At 31.2% G+C, this 20,126-nt stretch overlaps 1 long non-coding RNA gene across 1 annotated transcript in view; it reads right to left on the reverse strand.

Moving 5' to 3' along the window:
- LOC127291211 (uncharacterized) overlaps positions 1-20,126 on the reverse strand; it is a 270,805-nt gene that overhangs the window by 49,617 nt on the left and 201,062 nt on the right. The window lies entirely within an intron of this gene.

The raw sequence follows: 20,126 nt of genomic DNA on the forward strand, positions 1-20,126 counted from the left end.
TTAGTCTTTCAAATGACAAATGCCCGGACCGGAATTAAGCAGCACGGTTATACGTAACTCTCTTTCTTGTAGTCGGAGATTAAGAAATCTTCGTTTGCACTCGACAATCGCGCGTCTCTGATTTACTTCACGAGGACCGTTGTCAAGCTGTGAAAATTCCACTGGACGAATGCCCCTCGTTTTTCAATAAAAGCTCCCTCTCTCTCTCTCTTTCTTTTTCTCAACATCTCTCAACATTTTCTCACTGCGCTAAAATTGCATACACCTGAGAAAAATAATTTTCTCCATTATATTCAAAATACAATCCGGTATTTTTTTCTTTAAATTAAATGATAATAAAGTACAAATCCCACTTGGAAATATTCCCCGAAAAGTGCCACCTGAAGGTTCTATCAGAATTCCGCCGGAACTTCCAACGTAATTCCGTCGGAATTCCATCGGAGTTCCAAAGAATTTCCGATTAATTTTTTTCAAAATGTTTAGAGTCGTAATTCCGTCGGAATCCCATCAGAAATTCATTGGAATTCCGACGGAATTACGTTGGAAGTTCCGGCGGAATTCTGATAGAACCTCCAGGGGGGCACTTTCCGGGGAATCTTTCCAAGTGGGAAAACAAAACAAATTTCTATTGAAATTTATAAATAAATTTTTTTATTCCGTTGCAGAAATTTTTGCAATATTTTTGCAAAATTTTCTTCCATAACGAAAAATTGGGAAAAATACTGACCACTTACATTCGTAAACAAATTGATGTAAATTTACTATGTGAAAATTGTTCTTTTCATTCTTTTTTACGATTTATTTTTGAGTTAGATCGAGAATAAAATTCGCACCGAGACGAAAATAGGAAGGATTTATAAGGGTTTTTTGGAAAAAAAAAACGACCTCTATCGCAAATTTTTTGGTATTCATGGAATAGCGATTGCTTCGATCGTTACCGTACATAGACAACGCGAGAAATACGCTAATTTTACGAGAATACTCCCTCTCGTTCACCCACTTTTCTACTTTCATCGCTACTGTTTTTGCATTCGTATTTAAATGCGCGTTCGATCGCGCATCCCTCACACAGTGTACGTGCACTTGCTGAATGATTTTACAATATATACGAATGCTGTATGTATATATATATATATATATATATATATGCAACTCTTGCTGACAGCCAATCTGCGCAAAATGCTTTCGTTTGAATTTAAAATTGATGACGTTTATTCGTCGCCTCGAATAATTGCCACGATTTTCATTGTCAAAAAAATTTTTCCCCTCAAAATGACATATATTTTCAATCATACACAATTCTTTATTTTAATTTCGAATTTCCATTTTTTTTTCCAAATATTTTTATATATAGAAAAAAATGTTCAATCAATGTTTTTTTTAAATAAAAATTAAATTTTTTTGTTAAATCAAATTTTTTAAACTTTTCTCTAATTCTTAATTCAAATTTTCTAAATTTCTATTTGGCATTTCGAAAATACATGCAGAAAATCCATACTGCAAAGGTTTGTCAGTACATATATACATACTATACGTCTGTCTGTCTGTCTGTACCTTCCGTTACTCATAAAACCACTCTGATGCCTGATTAATGCAAACTCCATCTCATGTACCCAAACTCCGTTTACCCAGATCCAACCCACGCACTTTATAAACCATTTTGACCATTTCCATCCCCCTTGCTTTATATTCAGAGCCAGTTTCTATATCCTACCTAATTTACGCACACACGTATACACACTTAACGTGTATATATATATATAGTCACTCAACCCTCGACCTCCAAAAGAGTGAAAGAGTGAAAGAGAGAGAGAAAATTGAAACGACCCTCTCTGCATAACTTCTCATAAACTCAAAATGAATTTTTTGACATGTCACAGTTTATCTTTGATATTCTAAAGTTTACATTATTTTGATGCATAAAGTTTTAACTTTTCAGAGACTCTCTTTCTCTCTGTCTTTCTGTTTTTCTCACTCACTCACATATTCACACTCTCACTCTCTGTACTGTCTAGAGGTCTGATATTCACTTCCGACAAGTGGTGTGTCGACTTCCTGACACTCGGACTTGTAACGTTTCCCCCATGACTATATATATATATATATATATATATATATATATATATATATATACATACATATATATGAACCAACAGGTATAACATTGTGGGACGTGATTTCAGAATTCGTATAAGAGTCAAGTTTACTTTGAACTTGCAAAAGTGGTCAGAGATTCAAATTTATATTTTCCGAGAGTGCCAAGAGAGAAAGAGAGAGAGAGAGTACTCACAGATAATTTTATTGAAATTTATTACGAATAGAAATTAAATAATAATAATAATAAATATACTTGCACAGGATTTCTACAGACAGAATATATTCCCTACTTATATTATAATAATATTTTAAAAGTGGGTTACAAAGTAAAATTAATTTCTCTATTGCACAGTAAATTAGCTTTTTATAGAAAATACAATTTTACTTTTCAATCAACTTTGGACACAAATTTGCCTTGGCAGAAAACGCATTTATTTTTGTCCGAATTCGGTATTAAGTCGAATTTTCTTTTATCTTGCCTTTTGTCCGAATTCGGTATTCGGACAAATTTTCTTTTTCCAAATTCGGTTTTTGTCCGACTTTACTTTTTTCCAAATTCGATTTTTGTCCGTCTTTGCTTTTGTCCTAATTCGGTTCTCGGCCGTATTTACTTTTATCTGAATTTGCTTTTTTTCCGAATTCGGTATTCGGCAGAATTTGCTTTTTTCCGAATTTGGTATAAGGCCGAATTTGCTTTTTTCCGAATTTGGTATAAGACCGAATTTGCTTTTTTCCAAATTCGATTTCTGTCCGACTTTGCTTTTGTCCTATTTCGGTTTTCGACCAAATTTGCTTTTTGTCCGAATTCGGTATTCGGCAGAATTTGCTTTTTTTCCAAATTCAGTATAAGGCCGAATTTTCTTTTTTCCAAATTCGGTTATTGTTCAACTTTCCTTTTTTTCCAAATTTGGTTTTTGTCCTAATTCGGTTTTGGACTAATTTGCTTTTGTCCTATTTCGGTTTTCGACCAAATTTTCTTTTTGTCCGAATTCGGTATTCGGCAGAATTTGCTTTTTTCCGAATTCGGTTCTTGTCCTAATTCGGTTTTCGAATTTATTTATTTATTTATCTTTCTTCCTTGCGCCATTTCCTTGTATGATATCCTTGTATTGACTTGAGAATTTCTCAAAGTCAAGTGGATAAAGTATAAGGCCTGGGCTCTATATAGCAGTTTACAGAATACCATGGGTAAACATTATACCCTCCTAGATCATGCACGATCAGTGAATCAGCGTTGCAAAATACATAAAGCAAAAGCGGCGAATCAGATAATCGGAAATAAAAAAAAGAAAAGAAAAATAAATAATGCGATACAGTATTTTCCGCGTGTGAGTTCTCTCTCTCTCTCTCTTCGTTTCCATGAGAAATTCGCTATCTCTCCCCCCCCTAACTCCCTTATATCATTGGTATAAGGATAAATATTCGTTTCTGATGTCTCTTGAACAGTGATTGGTAAGTATACGTGATGAACGTGAACGAGAAAGAGATTTCATGTGAGGTTGTGTTTTTCATCATCTTGCAAAGTTTCCGACGCTTACATATATCTCCTGACATAGAGTATGCGATGCGTATGTATATATAGTTCAACAATTACCATACAGAGGGACCAGTTCAAACAGACGGAGACGTATGTATGTACTTACGGCTCGTCAGCGTATTTGAATTTCGTATTCAAATGGCGCGTCTCTCGCTTTAGAGATAGAGAGAGAGAGAGAGGGAGAGAGAATCTAGATGGCTTTCGGCCGTGTGAGTGTATATATATATATATATTCAATGGTCGCGATTGCACTTAGGTATTTCGGCTGTCAGTGTTAACGGCACAACGCGTAAACGCAAACACCGACTTGCATCCCTTCTCAAATTCTATATACTGTACTGTCGAGGGTTGAATTCCCATTCCTTGTTTCCACTCAAGTTCAAGGGACTACTCAGCCAATGCTTCTTGAGGTTTCTTGCAGAGTGTTCAAAACCGTTTAATATATTCACAGTGGCATCAAAATCTTCCCTTCGCACTTGATTCACATTCATGTTCACATTTCTGTTTTTTTTTGTTGAGACACATGAATATTCCCTAAATCCTGGTTGACATAAATCTTAAAAATCATAAATCACATTCAACGTAAATCTCATTTGACACAATTCGAATTAAACATAAATCACATGCAACATAAATCGCATTCAACATAAATTGTATTCAACATAAATCACATTCAACATAAATTACATACAACATACATCACCTTTAACATAAATTGTATTCAACATAAATCATACATACAACATAAATTATATTCAACGTAAATCTCATTTGACACATTCGAATTAAACATAAATCACATGCAACATAAATTTCACAATTAACATAAATTGCATTTCTTTTGTGTTAAGACAGATTTATGTTGAATATGATTTATGTTGTATGTGATTCATGTTGAATATGATTTATGTTGTATGTGATTTATGTTAAATAGGATTTATGTTGTATTCAACATAAATCACATTCAACATAAATGTCATACAACATACATCACCTTTAACATAAATTGTATTCAACATAAATCATACATACAACATAAATTATATTCAACGTAAATCTCATTTGACACAATTCGAATTAAACATAAATCACATGCAACATAAATCTTACAATTAACATAAATTGCATTTCTTTTGTGTTAAGACAGATTTATGTTGAATATGATTTATGTTGTATGTGATTTATGTTAAATAGGATTTATGTTGAGTATAATTTATATTGAATGTGATTTATGTCAAACCAAAATTATGTTGAATAATTTATGTTTTTTGTATGTGAATTATATTAAATAGAATTTATGTTGAGTATAATTTATATTAATTGTGATTTATGTCAAGCCAAAATTATATTGAATGATTTATGTTTTTTGTATGTGAATATTATGTTAAATAGAATTTATGTTAAATACAATTTATGTTAAGTATAATTTATATTAATTGTGATTTATGTCAGGCCAAAGTTATGTTGAATGATTTATGTTTTTGTGTTGAATTCGACAAAAGACCGAATTCAAACAAAAACCAAATTAGGATAAAACAAAATTTGTCAAAATCACGAATTTGGAAAAAGCAAATTCGGACGAAAATCAAATTCGGACGAAAACCAAATTCGGACAAAAGAAAATTCTTTTTGTCCAATGTCGGTGAAATGCGAAAATTCTTTAGTAAATACAATTTTTTGTGAGAATTTCCATATGAACTAAATATAAAGAAATTTTTTACAGCACCAAGGGACAATGTACGTTTATGTAAAATGTACATATATATATATGCATATATATGCAAATGTACTGATGAACTTGAATTTCGACTGAAACGGAGTGCGCGCGCGAGTCACACGAACAAACTTGGGAGAATTGCACACATGGCTAATAACTTAACCTCATCTGGTTGTCGCGAATCGAGGATTTCAGTAATGAAAATGGCAAAGGACGAGACAACTCATAAGCCACACTGGGGATATATATATATAGTATATATATATATATTTTTTTTTTTGGGAGACAGGTTCTCAAATTGTGGAATTTTATAATTTAAAATTGTACATATTCATGGTCTTTCTCACTGGCAACCTGTTTCGGATTCCCGAATATGTTTTTGCGTCACAAAAATATAGGTATATATGTATGTTCATTTTTCCTCTGAATGAAATTCTCTTTTGTAAAATTGACCAATTAAATAATAACTTCGTGTGGTTAATTAACTACCAGATACGAGTTGTATATATATTTTTGACCGTTATAACCAACCGATATTCAAACACATATTCAATGATAATTATTGCTAATAATTGTGCGTCATTTTGAAAATGAAATTATTGAACAATTAGTATACTTGAACATTCTTTCACGATGAGTATTATATGTATACATTTTGTGTGTGTTGAAAAAAAAAACTTTTTGTGGATAAATTTTTTTATAAATTCAAACAATTTTTTTATGTAGTGAATTAAAATTGTCTTTTTTTCGCATATTAAGAATGAAATTTAATGTTTGTTGGAAAAACATTTTTTTGCAAATTACTAACAAATTTTGCCAATTGTGTAAATTTATAATTTTTTTTTTTTAATTTGATGCCTGATATTTTTGTTAAGAGTGCAATTACATGAATGAACGGCAGTTGAAAAAGTTTTGTAAACTTAATTTTTTTTTCAGCATAAAAAAATTTGAAATCATAAAAAAGTTTTAACCAATCAAAATTTTAGCGTGTGTAACAAGATTCCAAATGGTATTTGAAGAAAATATATATATATATATGACTATGAGGAAAAAGTCCCTACGTCAAGAATGAAATCGCAGTTGAGGTGAAACTGAGAACAAACGTGAAGAAGATGATGAAAAGAAGTCGATCAAGTGTGGAAAAGTAAGACGCAAGGGAAGAAGTTTAAATGACTTTTACTGATTTGAAAACTTGAGAGATACCTCCGGGAATATCTCAGTTTCATGCGACGACGACATCTCTTTCTCGCACCTTTTTTTCCTCATCTTTTCGTCCCCTCTCTCATATCATCTTCAAAAAATTTTCCCTCGAGTTCATTCAAGTCTAAAGTCACAGTGTTTACGAATGTCGAGCGTCTTATATACGAAATCCTCGGATGTTTTCCCCTTCTTTTTTTTTCCTTGTCAATTTGCTGTTCTTTTCAACGTGCGTTGGTAAAGTACACGATACCAAAATGGAAAAGAAAACTCCAACATTTTCTGCTATATATAGATATATATTTCCTTCCTTCTTACTTTTTCCCTTCTTTGTCACGGGGAAAAAGGTTATATATATAAAAAAAAACTGAACCCAGTTTAACCTTTCTACACTTGCGTTAGATATTTTTCTCTACACACACACACACACACTCATGGAAGCAAACCTCTAAACGAAGCTACCGCTTTTCTGACTTTTCCCTTGTTCTCTCTTGTTGGTCGCTTGACGAGAGCCCAACTTTTTTTCCCTTTGGAAAAAAAAAAAAAAAAACAAAAAAATTCGTGCATCGAAATGAAAAGCTCCGTCTCTCTGTTGTCTCACCTAACTTAACATTTTGGACTAAAGTACATAAAACTTGCACCAAAAACTCTGGATTTATAGGAAAAAAAAAAGAAGAAGAACAGAGAAGTCTTCTTCTACTATACTCTACTACCTTCCTAAACGTCCGCGGGCGAAATGTACTTTGAGATTCCGACTGGCGGCGGCCCTTTTCACATCGAATATCATTTTAAATATTTGAAGATGAACCTTATCTTGAATTCAAAGTATAGACAAAAAGCAAGTAAAATATAAAAATACATACCAAAGTAAAAATAGAGATAAAATTTTGTTAAATAAAAAAAATTTATGCATTTTTAAACAAAAATTATTTTTTAAAAAAAATTTATAATTAGATATATTTTCTCCCTCGAAAATTATTTTCAATGCATTGGAAAATTTTTTTTTTCCTGTCCAAAGATATATATAAAAAAAAAGAGAGATGAAAAATAGAATTAATAATTTAAATAAATTTTGCAAAATTTGTCCGATATATATAAATTCAATGCATTGTTTCTTTTGATGATTAATATTAATTGGTGCTTTTCATATATAATATTTTAAAAGGCTATTCACTAATATATATAGATGATCATTTAAATTATTAAAACACACGCGGGTGTGTCTTTATTGCTTTTGTTCAACTTCAACAACTGCGGCACAAATAAATTATATATATATATATATATATATATATATATATATATATATATATATATATATATATATATATATATATATTATTTTATGCACACTAAAATGATCAATAAATTATTGAAATTAAATCTGATTTTCATTTATAAATTAAGTGGATAATAAAATAAAAATAACTATAATAATCGAATTAAAACAAATAACAGGTGTTAATAAAAATAGTAATAATAATAAAATTAAAAACAATAATAATAAGAATAATATATATAATAATAAAAAATATAATTCAATTCGTTGCTTGTTTAACAAACAAAAAAATAAATAAATAAAAGAAATAAAAAAGTAATAATGTGTAAAAAAGTAAACTTTTCTGCACTGTTCTTATAACTTTGCTGCACATTATACGGAAAAGAATACTTTTCTACATTGAGTTTTATAAATTTTGCATAATATGCAGAAAATTATACTTTTCTTCACTGTTTTTATAAATTTTCTCCACGCTATGCAGAAAATAATACTTTTCTCCACTGTTTTATAACTTTTCTGCACGCTATGCAGAAAATATTAAAAATAATACCTATAATACTGGTAATTAAATAATAATAAATATAATTCAGTTCTTTGTTCTTTTAACAACAAAAATAATAATAATAATTAAAAATATCAATTAAAAAAATAATACATTTCACACTCTAGGACAAAAAAGATGCTTTTACTCCCTAGGGTCAAAATGTCCTCTATATCATATCAGTAATATGCGTTTTAAAATGTTCTTCAAAAAAAAAAAAAAGCAAAAGAAAACAAGCAAACAAAGAAAATCGAAGTGCACTTGAGAGGTATAAGAAAAATTGGAAAAGCTCTCCGCTTTCGACCGCCACAGTAAAATGACGAGTTTATATAGAAGACTCTGTACATTGAAAAGAAATAGAAACAGGAATGACCGCTTTCGAGTAAGCGAATATATATATGACCTTGCTTGGCATTCGCAGCAACCAAAGAAAAACGTTTTTTTTTTAAAATAAATTGAAAGAAAGTGGCATTGGGACTTGCCATGAGTGTATTTCTAAGGTTGAAAATTGACAACTTTTATGTGACGAATATTAAAAAGAAGTGGCAACGAGGAAAAAAAACGTATATATTATAATTTAAACACAAAGTTGATATTAAAGGATGAAAAGAAGAATTTTCCACATTTCGCGTAGGTTAAAAATAACCTAGTTTAACCATGATATGCATCAGTATATATCACAGTTTTCTGAGGCTCTCAAATTGAGACCATAAACAGCATCAAAACGTTGCATTATCAACATTTTGATACACTTTATGGTCTCAATTTGAGATCCTCAGAAAACTGTGTATGTATAATATATCGCCATACCATAGAGTAATGGTTCCAGCCATAGAATGCCCTCTCCGTACATACAACGATGCGGTCTAGTGCCTCCTAAAGCAGGAAGAAGAGGAGGACCGTAAATGAGGAAGATAAAAAAAAAGAAAAAAAAAAAAATTCTCGCCTAGAAACCATACGCACATTGTGTGTATGCAGTAAGTTGACCCTGCCTTCTGCAACCTTCCCGTTGGTTAAACCTGCAAAGAAGGAAGGCACAAAGAGAAGGGTCGCTACTGGCTCGTATCGTTTACGCTTCCATAAAACGTCCCCAAATTCAATTTTCTCGTAAACATTTCATACCCCCCCACCACCTCCCTCTCTCTGTAATTCTTTTTCGTTCACATTTAATGACAGTTTTCAATTTATTTCAATTAAACATTTAATTTTATTTATTCACTTACTAAAAAAAAAAGTTTTGACAAAATTTTAATGTGCAAGTAAACTTTTTTTGCGTTAACAAAATTTTTGTTGTTCCTTTTTTTTTTATTTAGTTATGTCAATTAATTTTGGTTGTGCCATATAATGAGATAATCAAAATTTTGTTTTAACAACTAAAAAATTTGTTGTAGTAACAATTGTAGCGACTAAACAAAATAAATAAATTTCGTTTAAATTTGTGACCGAGTAATATTTTATAAAGCAAATTTTTCACGCCGGAGGGAATAATTATTGACAAAAAAAAATATTTGAAAAAGCTTTTAATGGCTAAAAACTTGTCGATTTACCTTTAAACTTTCGTTAGAAAGAAAGAGAGAAAGAAAGAGAGAGAGAAAGAGAGAAAGAGAGAGAGAGAAAGAGAGAGAGAGAGAGAGTTTGTAAAAGACACGGGTCAGCGAGAAGCAACAACAACAACAAAAAGATCTTTCTCTCTCTCTCTCTCTCTTTCACTCACAACATCCATTCGCTTTTTCAACGTTAAACAAGCGTTCTCCTTTCTAGCGATAAACTTACTCCAAAACTTGGCACTGCTCTAACTCTCCTTGAGCTTCTGCTAAACTTTATCTTCGCCTCGACTATACAAGTCTTAAAGTTTACTTTATTAAAGAGGCACTTACACCACTCAAGTCGAAAAAGAGGGATGAGAAAAGGCGGTTTTGCTCTGTACAACAGTTGGATGATTGCAAGAACACAAAATTAACCATTAAATAATCCTACTTTTTATACTGGACATTATTTTCAATCTTGCAACCACTGTACAATATTATAAAAGAAACAAAAAATTTGGATAAAGATAAACAGAATCAGTTCATAGTACATTTTTTTAAAAAATAAAAATAGAAAACTTTCTACTCTGTCTTAAAAAAAAATATGAGAAAAGCTGGCGCAGGGTGCGCCTTCATCAATGGATTTCGTGACCAATATTAATATTGCTAATTTGCTAAGGAACAAAACGGTCATGGTAACAGTTGTCATGGAAACGGTTGCTATATGGAAAGAACTACCATGGAAATGGTTGTTATGGAAACAGTTGCTATGGAAACAACTACTGTGGAAACGGTTGCTATGGAAACAACTAACATGGAAACGGTTGCTATGGAAATAACTACCATGGAAATGGTTGCCATAGTAACGGTTATCATGGAAACGGTTGCTATATGGAAAGAACTACCATGGAAACAGTTGCTATGGAAACAACTACTGTGGAAACGGTTGCTATGGAAACAACTACTATGGAAACGGTTGCTATAGAAAGAACTACCATGGAAACGGTTGCTATGGAAACAGTTGCTATGGAAACAACTACTGTGGAAACGGTTGCTATGGAAACAACTGCCATGGAAACGGTTGCCATAGAAACAGTTGCTATGGATACAACTACTGTGGAAACGGTTGCTACGGAAACAACTACCATAGAAACAGTTGCTATGGAAACAACTACCATGGAAACGGTTGCCATAGTAACGATTATCATGGAAACGGTTGCTATATGGAAAGAACTACCATGGAAACAGTTGCTATGGAAACAACTACTGTGGAAACGGTTGCTATGGAAACAACTACTATGGAAACGGTTGCTATGTAAACGGTTGTCATGGAATAAGGCTTCCGGGCCTGGGCTACAAAATCCTAAAAACAATTTCACAAATACTCAGTTTGAAAGTTTACATGACCGAATTTTCAAATTCCTTTTTTTTATATATATATATATATATTTTTCCTATATTATTCCATTCATCGTGTGATTGGACAGTGCGGAATCTATTTGAAAATGTTTTTACGATGCAATGGTTAGACCGAAGAGGGGGAAGGGGAAGCCGCGTATCAGAAAGGAAGGAGAATTTTCATTTCGATAAACGCATGTACCTCGGCGGTGAGATTGAAACTGAAATTGCTCGCGTGGCGGGCACGTATTTTCTGTAGCATAATAATTTCATTCTTCGTACAAGATCAACGGCACCAGATTGATTGGGATGAAACCCAATGGGAGGATGAGGAGGAGAGATGGGCGACGCGACGCTCTACTCCACACGCTTCTATATATAATATTGTATATTGTATATATATATAGACTGGAAAGAAGAGACAGGAAAAGAAATGGAGAGATTGAAGCTCTCAGCGTGGAATCGTCGAACGTTCAAATCGCGCTGGGATGTGGATGCTTGTCCATATTTCGGATCGTTGGACCGCACTGCGAGGGGTTGCTAGGGTTCATTACGGTAATCTTCCCTTCAAAATGTATAATCGTATCTGGGGCTCCTGCCCTGTATTACAACAATATTACTCTCCTATAATTTCCAACCGAAAGCAACCACTTGACAAGTTACACTCCATATATATATATACATATTCGCCATTCAATATTTCCTTGTTTCACATATGTGTTAAATTATTCACATTCATTCATTAACGCCAAATTCGCGAATTAATATTCGATTCAATTCACTTCTGTTACATTACTCAAACTTCAATTGATGCAATTGGTAATAATCATCGAAATTCGTACAAAAAACAACTCATTTTCACTTTCACTTTGATTGAAATGAAGAGTGGAAAGAAAAGTCAAAGTGAAATTACACAATTTAATGTTTGTGGATTAAAAATTAAAAACCATGGATTAGAAACTTATGTTCAATTATTAATTAACTAATAAGAAAACATTTAATTTTTACATCATAAAAATGCTCTTTACTTGAGGAATTTTTCATCGTAAATTTTCTCTGCTACAACCTAACCTTTGCGAATTTATTGGAACTTTTAACATTCGCGATCTATATAGAAGAAATACCCCCTTTCTACCTATTTTATACATTTGAAAATATCAAAGAAAATCGAGAAATTTTTTTTAGCAGTACAATCTCTGTAGATTTTACACGTTCACGTGGCGACAATGTCACGTACACGACATGATAAATTGGTTTTAAAAAAAAATCGAAAGAATATATATTGTTAAATTCCACAACCATATATACAAGATTCTGTTAATTTATTCGATATTTTCACAAGTTCTTGTCATCAAGAATATGCGACAATTTCCTTGAGAAAAAAATGAATAAGAAAAACGGTTTTTGCTTTTTTTGCAAAAAAAAAAAAAAAATATTATCATACTTCCTTAATCAGCAATATTTGAAATAAATATTAAAATAATATATTAAATGTTAGTTTAAAAAAACTAAAAATTATAAAAATCTCTTATTTCCGAAAAAGTATTAACCAACGTGTGTCTTGAAAGAAATTTTTACACCTGTATGTTATTGTAGAGATTAATTGATTTTTTTTACAATCTAATCGATTTCAGTGTGTGTGTGTGTGTGTGTGTATCGATAATGGAAACTCGATGAAAGGACAAAACGATCGCTTGATAATGATCAGCGAACATCCCATAAAGGATGAAAGTAGAAGGGTGGGGGAAGATCCTTCGGCTTACAGACAAAATTGCCGATCGAGTTATTTTCCGCATAACCGGTAGTACCAGCCATGATTATTTCGGCGAGTGTCTGGCCAATGTGCAACATTCAACGATCGGGTTTTGCATATCGATGAGCTCCATAAATATTTATCATTAATTTCATTCTTTATGTGTATTTTGTGTATGTGTGTGTGTGTGTGTGCTACCACCATTGAGATTAATCAGTAATCAGTTCACGTCGCCTCGTTTGCGTCACCTAAGTTTTTCTTATAAAGCCATTCGTCAAAATGATAGCATTGATTTATATCTCAACTTACAGGATATATATATATATATATATATATATATATATATAGGAGTGTAGACATTGAATATATAGCTACAGTTTTTCCTATCAATTTTTTTTTTACAATTAAATTTACATTTTGAATATATAATTTCCAAATTAATCAGATTAACAAATTTTTGGTGAATTATTTTTGAATATTTATCATTTTGTAACTCTAGTGACAAATTTATTAGCGTTATAACAGAAAAATCTAGTTATATTCTAGTAATATTTTGTCACTCTAGTAATTTTTTAGTAGCTGCATCACGGTAAATTTTGAAATAAGAGTTAAAATTATCGAAAAAAAATACAACTTTCAGGTACTTTTCCTTATTTCCTTACCAATTAATACAGAATTTTTTAATTCTCAAACTATTTACGACAGGTAACGCGATTGGTAGCGAAAGAAAATAAAAAGCAAACGCGACAATGGCTAAATATATATAAACAACTATTCCATTCACAGCAAGTTTACTTGTAAAATTCAAATGTATATATATACGAAGTAATTAACGTCTTTTTTTTATGAGCGCGAAAAAGCTACAAAAGAAAGAGAAAACTACGACTCTATTACATTCGAGTTTAATACCCGTCTAATGGACCGGCAATATATCATTTTTGCTTTTATACTGTTTGAATGAAATATATATATATATATATATATATATATATATATATATATATATATATAGAAAAATGTATTTCATGCAAACAGTACTGGATTTGATTATATAGTTAGATATAATTAAATTCACTTGTTTTACAGACTTCCAGGGATTAACACCGCAGGTAGTTCCAACTATTGGTCATAATTCATGACATTTTTATAGCTCGCGTAACATGCTATACATGATTCACGCAGTTGTGCGCGAAGATTTTGCAAATTATATGATTTTTGTCATATATAATATCTTTTAATAGAATTTATAATATTTTAATGATATTATACTCATTTACATAAATTTAAATTATCGCAAAAAAAAAACAAAATTGAATGACAACATTTTTTGCGATGAAAGACACGAAGTTTATTAAATTATTTTTATAAATTAAAAGTTCCAGACAATCGTTTATTTTCATAAATGTCCAAAAAATAAGAAATTGAAATTTTTTTTGCTTTTATCACATGAAAATGGATGCTATTTATAATTGAGATGTCAATTCTAATTTGCATTTTTACTACAGTGCAAAAAAAAAATTGAATACTAAACAATTATTTGAATTAAATAAATGTTTTTTGAGATATATTAATTTTTGGAAAAATGTATTTTGAAATAAAGTGTTTGGTGAATTTTTACAAATAAATTTTCCTATGGAATTTGATTGTATTGTATATAAAAAGTTATTTGAAAAATAGAAGCAATGACAATGACTAATATTCGTGGGAAAAATATTTTTGCCATTGTGGCAAAAGATAGCGGAGACAACAATCAATAATAATGACTTAATGTCCACGAATAGCAGGCACACAATATGTTTTGAGATTTTTCATTGAAGCTCTCATGAAATCTTTTTCTTGTCTCGCCTTTTCTTTATCATTCGTTTTCTCGTATTTTTGATATTATCACACCAATTTCAACTTTTGAACCTAATAGTTATCACTCTCTCTCTCTCTCTCTCTAGACTTTTTCTTTTACTTCCATAGCAATTTCTCTTCAATCGACGACAGGTTCTGCATCATATTTTCTCATACCTTCTAATATATATAAATAATTTCTCGAATTTTAGAAGAAAACAAATAATTTTTAATAACTAATACTAAAATTATGTTTTTGGATTTTCTATAACTTTTTTAATTCAGATGTAAAAATAAACGGAAGTGTTGTCAATAAATAAAACAATAGTGTTGAAATGACACAATAGTTGGACACTGCGATGATAACTTTTCATCATATATATATATATATATATATATATTGATATAGAAATACATCGCATGAGTCCGAATATAATATTGCATTGGAACAAATCCCTGAAAAATATATTGCACGCCATATGAACAGTAAATTTTGCATATCAGATCTCAAAGCTGGAAACTGTTATTAGAATATCATTTCGGTAAATTTATAGCTGTGAATAATTCATAAAAAGAGGTCTGAATAAATCGTTAAAAAGTACCGTATATACGGGTACTGATTTTTTTTTCATCCAAGCTCTAGAGAAGAAGAAGACGACGAAGAAGAAGAAGAAGAAGAAGAACTTCAATAAAATTCATCAACACAAGAGCTCCTCCCATGAACTGCAGATTCTGAGATCTGAGACAGTGATCCTTGCCTCCTTTTTTCTATCTTCCTTCTCGACGATGAAGCAAGGCGATTACGCGCAAGGAACTTTTCTCTCTCTCTCTCTCTCACACACACACACTCTTCGTAAGCCTTTCAGTTATGCTCCTTTTCCCCCTTGAACCAAGGCACCGACCAGAACCTGCCAGTTTAGAAGGGAACTGTAACCTAGGGCGGTCCAAGCATTTGAACCTCACACCTTGATTCTGAGGCCGACAGGCACCTGCTCTTTTTGGACTGGGCGGTCCGTAATTACCTTGCCCTATGTTTCACCCACCGGTCTCTCTCTCTCACTCCTTCTCTCTGTCCGTAGATGTAATCAACGAATGATTTGAAAACTCAATTATCCTTCATTACATTTATTAAAGTCCCATACATTGAATACGTATAAATTTTTTTTAAAGGGTCAAAGAATCCGATACTTCTGCGAATTTCTCTTTACCAATGTTTTCCCCCTTTCTTTCTTCTTCTTCTTCTTCGTCTTTAAATTCAAAAACTCTTTCAAATTACTCAGAAATATAATTATGTTTTATACCTACAGATTACTAAAATCTAATATATTTCGACCACCTAAACTTGACCTCAATAATTTTTTTTTTTCTTTCAATTATTTTCCTTTCGGATTATTTTGATATTATTTGGATTTTAATTCACAGTTAATTATTATTATTATTATTATTAATTATTAGCAAACTGATGACAAAAGTAACAAATTTATAAAAAAAAAAGTATGCAACAAAAGTTGCTATGAAAACAAATAGTTTCGAAACGGTTGCTATGGTAGCGGTTGTTATGGAAACAGTTGCTCTGGAAACAACTACTATGGAAACGGTTGCTATGCTAACGGTTGTCATAGTAACGGTTGCTATGGTAACGGTAGTTATGGAAACGGTAGTTATGGAAACAGTTGCTATGGAAACAACTACTATGGAAACGGTTGTTATGGAAACAGTTGCTCTGGAAACAACTACTATGGAAACGGTTGCTATGCTAACAATTGTCATGGTAACGGTTGCTATGGTAACGGTAGTTATGGAAACAGTTGCTATGGAAACAACTACTATGGAAACGGTTGCTATGCTAACGGTTGTCCTGGTAACGGTTGCTATGGAAACAACTACTGTGGAAACGGTTGCTATGCTAACAGTTGTGATGGAAACGGTTGCTATGGTAACGGTAGTTATGGAAAAATTTGGTATGGAAACGACTATGTTGTTATGGAAACAGTTGCTATGGAAACAACTATGTTGTTATGGAAACAACTACTATGGTATCGGTTACCATGGAAACAGTTGCTATGGTAACCCTAAAAATTATTTGATACAAATAAATATTTATTTGATAAACAATTAATTGAATCAAATAAATTTTTTTTTCCAGTGTAAGATGGCGTCACGAGTTCTATGTACTTCATCTTTGTTGCACTTTAATTTTAAATCCAATTGAACTAATTTTTAAGTTGAGATTTAAAATAAAAAAAATGATTTAATATTAAATAAAGCGAATTGTCAATGAAGAATAATAATAGAATAATATGAAAAGTATAATTTCTCTTATCTAGAGAAGTCAGTGTATTACTAGTTGAATTGATAGGCTTTAATTAAAATACAGGGCACAGTCACTAGTCAGCCATGACACTGACTTGATAATACGGGGTTTATGAGGGCTTTAGTGAGACCACCGTACTGACAACACATGTGCATTGGGTTCTTGTATATAGATGCGCGTATGTATATATACAATTATTCTCTGTGTACATATACGCAACCACCGATACATGTGCAATCTGCATGTGATTGACCATCGTTGCTCTCGTTGTGGGTCAAATGATGTCAGACACACATTTCCACCAGTTATATTTCATTGTGTATATTAAATGACTCTCGTAAATGTCCGCTTTTCGTATATAAAAACAAATACATAAATGAAAATTATGGATAAGAAAAAAACTTTACTTCATTCTGTGAGCTCTAAATTCTGATCCTAAATACAAATAAGAAAATGAATAAGTTGAGAAAATAATATAACTAAAAACCAAATAAGATAATAATTGTAATTCAAATATAATTTTTGTTTAATTTTTTCTTTATTTTCATTCTTTACTGCAAATTCTTTTATAGACATCAAAGATGAAATTCAACGGTCTCTCGTTTATTTAGAACCATAATTATTTCTCATAGTGAATTTATTTGAAGATAAAATGAAAAGAGGTAGAATTTAAATTAGCAAATATTATAAAAGAAGAAAAATAGTGGAATTCTTTTTTTTTTTTTAATAATAATACATAAAGATAAATTTTGCGTCAAAGGTTAGTAATTTTTTCAAGTGTGATACGTTTTGAGTATCTGCACTTCCATTTTCGTTAGCAAACATGAGCTTTTCGCTTTGGTGAAAAGATTCATACGAGATTATTAAACGCAGGGAATATTGGACAGTTGGACTCATGCCAGCCCTCAATAGAATATATATCCCTCTAAATGTACACTCCAATGTGAATACGTCCTCCAAAATGAACAGATATGTAAATATCGAGGGCGAAGACCAAAAACTGCAATACACAGTATATAACAGTGAGAGGATAGCGAACAAATTTCCCATCGCGGCCAATATAATCGAGCGCTCAAAACAATTGTATCGTCGTTAATTTTGTCAGAAATTATAATCGAATTCATTTTTTTTTTTTTTTTTTTTTTTTTCTTGGTTCGTATTTATTCATCAACCTAATTTATAATCAAATTAAGAAATATAGAAAATTATTATTTTTTTAAGTTCACGTTTTTCTGTTAAATGGCAAATAAAAAATTACTCTTAGAAAATTTTACTAAAGCAACATTACGTTCAAGTTTTTCATTGATATAGCCAATAAAATGTTACTAGAGTGACAGAATATAACCAGAATGACAAAATACTACTAAAGAAGCTTTAGAACCAAGTTTTCTCTAAGATGTACTGAGTAAAAAGTTACTAGAGTTACAAAATGTTACTAGATCTACTGTAATTTATAGTTAATAAAAATTACTAGTTGCGAAATATTACTAGAGTAACCTCAGGTTTGAATTTTTTAGTCATATAGCTAATAAAAAGTTACTGGAGTGACAGAATATTACTAGAGTGACAAAATATTACTAAGGTGAAAAAAATTACTAAAATAGATGTAAGATGAAATTTCCTATGAGAAATATAAAATTACTAGTGTGAAAAAAAATTACTAGACTATCTAGGGATTTTATACCACATGCACTTAATCCTAAAATAAAAAAAATCGAAAAGTAAAACTGACTTTATAGCTGCGAAGACAGACCACACCGATTTTTCTGCAAATGGCCATTTCTCTCTCTCTCTCTCTCTCCCTTATACAGAGAAACGTCCACGATTTACGTGGATCTCCGAAGTTATTCACGATATCGTAAAATTGCAGTGCTATTGTGAAACGAGAATGCTGTTTTTTTTTCTCTGTATTTCCGTATGGGATATAGTATCGTTTAAAAAGTTTAAAGCTCTGTCGTCCTCGATTACAAGAGGAATTGGAAAAACCATAAAGTAAAAAAAAGCCCATGTATATGAAAAAAAGAAAATAATTACTAATTTCCATTACATTGAATTTTGCCCTATTTTTTGGGAAAATTAATATTTTATACCTAATTTAAAAAAATAGAACTATGAACGAAAAGTGAACTATATATTCAATACATGTCTATTGTATATGTACAAATACATAAATACATGTATATGAAGTTTTTCATTACACGATGGAATGGTAGTGCGGGTAACCTAGCCAGCAGCGCGAGATACTATTTAGTTTTTATTGTTGTCGTAAACTCCCGAGTGGAAGCCTCTTTCCCTTCCATTTCGCTATACACCTTTACGAGTGAAACCGAACTTCCGAAACTTGTTCAAAAAGTACAATGCGCTTTCGGGCTTTGACACGACTTACAGAATAGTAATACATATACAGATTTTACTAAGCCTCAGGTACGTGTATCGATATATGTATACAAAAAAAAACACAGTTTCTCAAAATCTTTCAATTTTATGAGTTTCTATTGTCTCAGGTTTTTAATCAGAATCTTATTTTCAAAAAGTGCAGTAACTTTTTGTTTTATCGGATTAATTCGTGAGATTTTAATTTTATTCAAAAAGTTAATTAAAAATAAAAGGAAAGGGTTTATTAAAAGGCAGAGTTTAAAGTGCATTCATCCCTAAAGAAAATAGCGAACAGTGTAGGAGACTGTTGATAATTCAATTCTTAAGGGTATCAAACATACAACCCTTTCATTAAGTGTACCCCTTTATTAGTGCCAGAATCAGGAGACGTAGATATATATATATATATAGGTAGAAGGTATTGGGGAGGTTCGAAATTACATTCACAAAGTACGTATAAGCAGAAAATGTATATATATATATATATATATATACATATATATGGATCAATAGATTCTGCATGGACCCTCCTTTAATGGAAGTTTATCAGTATGC

Source organism: Leptopilina boulardi, unplaced genomic scaffold (genome assembly GCF_019393585.1).
Source record: "Leptopilina boulardi isolate dan_hultmark-lab unplaced genomic scaffold, ZJU_Lbou_2.1 LbouV2_126, whole genome shotgun sequence".
Lineage (NCBI taxonomy): Eukaryota > Metazoa > Arthropoda > Insecta > Hymenoptera > Figitidae > Leptopilina > Leptopilina boulardi.